The sequence below is a fragment of the Macaca mulatta genome, chromosome 20 (assembly GCF_049350105.2).
Source record: "Macaca mulatta isolate MMU2019108-1 chromosome 20, T2T-MMU8v2.0, whole genome shotgun sequence".
Lineage (NCBI taxonomy): Eukaryota > Metazoa > Chordata > Mammalia > Primates > Cercopithecidae > Macaca > Macaca mulatta.
Window position 1 is genome coordinate 1,193,644 of NC_133425.1, and position 6,000 is coordinate 1,199,643.

A 6,000-nucleotide genomic window follows, 5' to 3' on the forward strand; every position below is an offset into this window, starting at 1 on the left:
GTTTGTATTAGGAACTTACATTTTGAAAGGGATTCCACTAACCCAAGTACTAAGAATGACTCACTGCATCTAAATGGCTTATGCAGTATATTTTCCAAAACTTCTTCTGCTGAAAGTCTATTATTTTGTGTCACTGCAGTGGTGCTTAGGGAACCAGACACAAAAACACAGTCTGAACACTAAGTGTTCAATGAATTTCCCTGGTAGACAATATTTTACATGTGCTGTCACTTGTTAACAGTGAAAGTGAACCCATTCCACGTGATTACGCCAAGAGAGAATAGGCTTATTAAATTTAATTGAGTAGTAAATAAAACCAATAATTGATATTTAACAATACTAATAAAACAATTTTTCAAATTTCTATTGCACAATATCAAGGCAGAAAGGAATAAGAGGAAATAGGACACATGCTTTTTAAAATGACATTAATGTCACCACTTCCAGATGCTATTCCTATGAAACCACATAAATTCCCAAATCAGGTGGTTTTAGGCAAGAAAAACTACTCTTTCATATGTAGTAAAAATGACCAATGTCTAATCATTTTTAGTCATCTAAAAAAAGAGTGATGGCTTGTCTAACACACTTCTAAGACTTTCAAACAAAAATATTCAGGACAGCACAGTGTTAGCGGAGAGATGAGCAAGCAGACCAAAGGAAAAAAAAAGTCTTAATGACCCAGCATCTATATGGAAAGTTGAGGAATGATAGAGTAGGCACTATAGAATAGAAAAATAGGCCGGGCGCGGTGGCTCAAGCCTGTAATCCCAGCACTTTGGGAGGCCGAGACGGGCGGATCACGACATCAGGAGATCGAGACCATCCTGGCTAACACGGTGAAACCCCGTCTCTATTAAGAAATACAAAAAACTAGCCAGGCGAGGTAGCGGGCGCCTGTAGTCCCAGCTACTCGGGAGGCTGAGGCCGGAGAATGGCGTGAACCCGGGAGGCGGAGCTTGCAGTGAGCTGAGATCCGGCCACTGCACTCCAGCCTGGGCGACAGAGCGAGACTCCGTCTCAAAAAAAAAAAAGAAAGAAAGAAAAAGAAATTACATGCACTTTAAAATATGAGGCAAACCAGGCTGGCATCTACTTGGGAAAATGCATTGCATTCTTCTCTATTCCATGAACAATAATCATCTTATTATATATTCAAATACAAAAGATAAAACCAGAATACTTTCAGAAGTCACAGGAAGATTTTTTTTTAACGAAGGATTAGGCAGAATTTTTTTTATGTAAGAAAAAAGTCATAAAGGAACAGACAAACTCAAACATATTAAAATTTAGGGAATAAAAAGAAAATAGAGTGGGCCAGGCGTCGTGGCTTACGCCTGTAATCCCAGCACCTTGGGAGGCTGAGGCAGGGGATCACCTGAGGTCAGGAGGTTGAGACCAGCCTGGCCAACATGGCAAAAATCCCGTCTTTTTGTTGTTTGTTTGTTTGTTTATTTGTTTTTGAGATGGAGTCTCGCATTGTCCCTTGGGCTGGGGTGCAGTGGCAAGATCTTGGCTCACTGCAACCTCCACCTCCCAGGTTCAAGCAATTCTCTTGCCTCAGCCTCCCGAGTAGCTGGGATTACAGGTGCCTGCCACCATGCTCAGCTAATTTTTTCGTATTTTTAGTAGAGACAGGGTTTCACCATGTTGGCCAGGCTGCTCTGGAACTCCTGACCTCATGATCCGACCACCTTGGCCTCCCAAAGGGCTGGGATTACAGGCATAAGCCACCGTGCCAGGCCTAAAACCCTGTGTTTACTAAAAATATGAAAATTAGCTAGGTGTGGTGGTGGGTGCCTATAATCCCAGTTACTCAAGAGGCTGACACAGGAGAATCACTTGAACTTGGGAGGCGGAGGTTGCAGTAAGCAGAGATGGCGCCACTGCACTCCAGCCGGGCTACAGAGCAAGACAGCATCTCCAAAAAACAAAAAACAACACTCAGACACCCAGATAAGAGGATACACATGTGGCCACTGTCATAAATTCTTCATCAAGCTACAAGAGGAGAACTGACATTTTGGTGAATTTTTATAAATCATCAATTTATCTATCACACTTTTATTTCACCAGTAGCATTTACAAAGCTAAGTCCTACAATTCCATTTGAAATTACCCTTAAAAAGAACAGAACTTTAAAACTTACTACACTCACTCTGGGGAAGAAATAAATACGAATTTTTAGCAAATGAAATACATCATTTTACCTAGCCTCTTTGGAAATAGTATTTTTATCTTTCAAGCTGTACTGACAAAATGTATCTTACAGTCAGTGAAAACCTGAAACTCAAATAAGCGGACAAGCCTTTTCAAGGTAACAAACTCAGGGAGAGGCAGTGCTGACTTCAACGCAGACCTTTCTAAGTGTCACGGCAGGCCATTCTATCCCTTAGGACACCCATCTTGTTCAGTAAAGTACTCAATGACCACCTAGGAGGCACTGGCACTGCTCTTTGTCCTCCTGTGTGCCTTAAGTGCATTTTAATATTCAGGTTCTTGCACATCCTCTCTGGGGTGGGTTTTCCTTGTCCTTTGGGATGGTTTTTCTCTCTTCACAAGTCTGAGACAAGCTAGAGAGCAGAAATCATTTCTGCCTTTTCCTCTCAATATCAGCATCCAATTGGCAAACCATCAATGTGTCTTCGAGGAATAAAAACTCAGGCTGGAGGAATAATTTTAATGACCTAACATTGTAGGTCATGACATTACATTGTATTGTCCATTACTTTTAACGTCCTAAAATTTTAATGACCCTAAGGGGTCACCATTTTAGATGAAACTATACCAGGAGATTCCTCTAAGGCCAAGAGCATCCAGCTGCTCCCCTGAGAGACTCTACCCCCTACCTCAGGCTGTCCTTGGGGATGAGATGACCCCGGGGCTGATACTCACTAGACCCTCCAATAGACATGGCCACTGTGGGTATCCTGGGTCATCCCCAGACAGTTCTAAAATGCCAGGACTAGGAAAAGACAGGAGAGTGGCTGAGGACACAACACCCTGTCAGGTTTTCACGGGGGGACCTCAACCTAAAGACATTTTGGTAATATGTACACTTAGGAAAGATGAAAAGAAGAGAGGCACAAAGATTTTTTTTACAGTAGAGTGTCAGATGATTTATTCTCCCCTTTCCTCTCATGTAAAATGTTTGGAAACAGAAAAATATTTTGGCCAAGGTGCCTCACGCCTGTAATCCCGGCGCTTTAGGAGGCCGAGGAGGGTGATCAATTAAGGTCAGGAGTTCGAAACCAACCTAGCCAACATGGCGAAACCCTGTCTCTACTAAACATACAAAAATTAGCTGGACGTGGTGGTGGCGCCTATAAGCCCAGCTACTTGGGAGGCTGAGGCAGAAGAATCGCTTGAACCCGGGAGTCAGAGGTTGCAGTGAGCTGAGACTGCACCATTGCACTCCAGCCTGGCGACAAGGTGAGGCTCTGTCTCAAAAAAAAAGAAAAAAAAAATATATATATATATGTGTGCGTGTATATATGTGTATATATATGTATATATATGTGTGTGTATATATATGTATGGTTTGCTTCCTCATTCACCTTATCAAAGCCTCTCATTTACGCCCCTCCCGTGGACCCCAAACCACAAACCATGACTGCGGTACCCGTTTATGAATCGCGTTTGCTCAAACACGCTGTTTAACGTTTTAACAAAGCCTCAGGTTAATTTTAGGGGGAGAAAGGTGGGACCGGAAGCTCCATGAACCACAGTTTCTCCCACGCTGGAACCACGCACACCGAGTCGGGGCTCTCCCGGATCACCCTCCCGTGGTCACCGCACTACCTGGGTGGGGGACGCGCGGGCTTCCGGAGAGGGCTCCGGCCGGCGGAAGTGGCGCCCGCAGGTACAGACAGGACGCAGGGGTCCCGCTGCCCGCGCCGCCCGGCCCTGCGCAGAAGGTGACTGAGGCCCGGCTGCGCCGCGGCGACTCGGTCCGCAGGGCTGGTTCCAGCAGGTTTCACCCAGCCCTCTTCCCCACTTCCGGAAGCCAGGCGCAGTCCACTCACGGTTCCTCGGCTTCCCGGGTGTCCCGGCGTCAGCTAGGGATGGCCCAATACCCGCAGGTCACAGGGTGGCCGAGCCTGCTGCAGAGCCACCGGGCCTCCCAGAGCCAGGAAGTAGCAGCGGAGACTCACAGGAAGAGCCTACTGTGGCGAAGGCCAGACAAAGCGCCCGCCAGCCAGATCCCGGAAGCCGCCCTCTCCTTTCCGGCGGCGCGCCTGATTGACGGGTCCCCACTCCAGCGTCCCTGATTGTATGGGGCTTCAGGCCCCGCCCCCTCAGGCCCTGAGTGACAGGAGATTGCGATCTCACGTGAGGCTGGATGAGGCCAGAATGACCGTTTTGGCCTAGCGGTTTATAAGGGGTGCGTCCTTCCTGCGCTGGGATCTGACCACTCAAGGAGCACATTCGCATTTAACCTTGTATACAAGATTATAGCTATTTTGCATGATAAGATATAAAATTGCAAGCAATATAATGGCAATTCTGTAACTGCCCAGTGGGTTCATCTTGCCCGCTACCTCGATGGAGCCGGTTTCTCAAGACGGGGGGAATAGCAATAGAGAAGGAGTAATTCACGCAGAGTCGGCTGTGCGGGAGACCAGAGATTTGATTTTTATTTTATTTTATTTTATTTTATTATTTCTGAAACAGAGTCTTGCTCTGTCGCCCAGGCTGGAGTGCAGCCTCGGAGTTCTATGATTATTCAAATCAGTCTCCCTGAGCATTTGGGGATAAGAGTATTTAGAAAGTTTATTTTGCCAAGGTTGGGGATGCTTGTGCATGACACAGCCTCAGGATGTCCTGATGACAGTTGCCCAAGGTGGTCAGAGCACAGCTTGGTTTTGTTGGAGATAAATGCTGGGTGACGCAAAGTGAAACCAGCACTTAAGCAAAAGTTTTCTCAGCAACGCAATTTACCTCTGCGGAAGCGTGCTGCTCGCGTCAATCACAATCGCAAGAGCACACGGAACAAAGGAAAGCAGGGGTTTTTATTCCTAATGCAATCCCTACCTCTGGCATGGGCTGGGGCCAGACCTCAAGATCTAAACTGACCCCGTTGGCTATTTGTGAATACTTTCCCAAATAAGGAAGGGGGAAGGGAGTCGTGAGTTACAACGGTGGGACGTGTGGTTTGGAAGGGAGAAATGGGTGCAGAGCAGGTAACCAAGGGAACAGATGTGAGTGATTGGTTAGAACTGACGGGGGGGGAAGGTTGTTTACAGTAACAAAGGGCAAGGAGGCATGGAGAACAAGAAAGTTGAGTTCGAGAACAAAACACAAGAACGTTAACTTGCCAAACCTTGGAAGAGAAACTGACTGTATCTGACAGTTTTACACATTTTAGGGAGACAGGAGACATCAATCAACATATGTAAGATGAACACTGGTTTGATCCGGTACAACTTGAAGCAAAAGTGGGTCAACTCAAAGCCAGGAAGGGGCTTCCAGGTCACAGGTAGGTGAGAGAGGAACGGTTGCATTCTTCTGAGTTTCTGATGAGCCTTTCCAAAGGAGGCAACAAGATATGCATTCTTCTCAGCCAGCAGCGGATGACTTTGAATAGAATGGGAGGCAGGTTTGCCCTAAGCAGTTCCCAGATTGACTTTTCCCTTTATCTTAGTGATTTGGGGGGCCCAAAATATTTTCCTTTCCAATTTCCCCCTTTTCTTTTAAAAATATTTTGGAGAAAGCATTTTAGGAGAAAATCAGTCTCTGGTGGCAGGTTTTGTCTAATTTCTCAAGGAGTAGCTGGGATTACAGGTGCGTGAAACCCCGCCTGGCTAATTTTTTTTTTTTTTTTTGGTAGAAACCGGGGTCTCCCTCGGTTGCCCAGGCTGGTCTCTGGTGCCCAAGGCGGGGATCCCCATAATCTCTACAAATAATCCAGTGAAAGAACACCAGAGCGTGGAAAGCTGAGGACAACCGACGACAATGGACTCCCGAGTAGGTTTTCACTTCAAGCTATAGGGTAAGGAG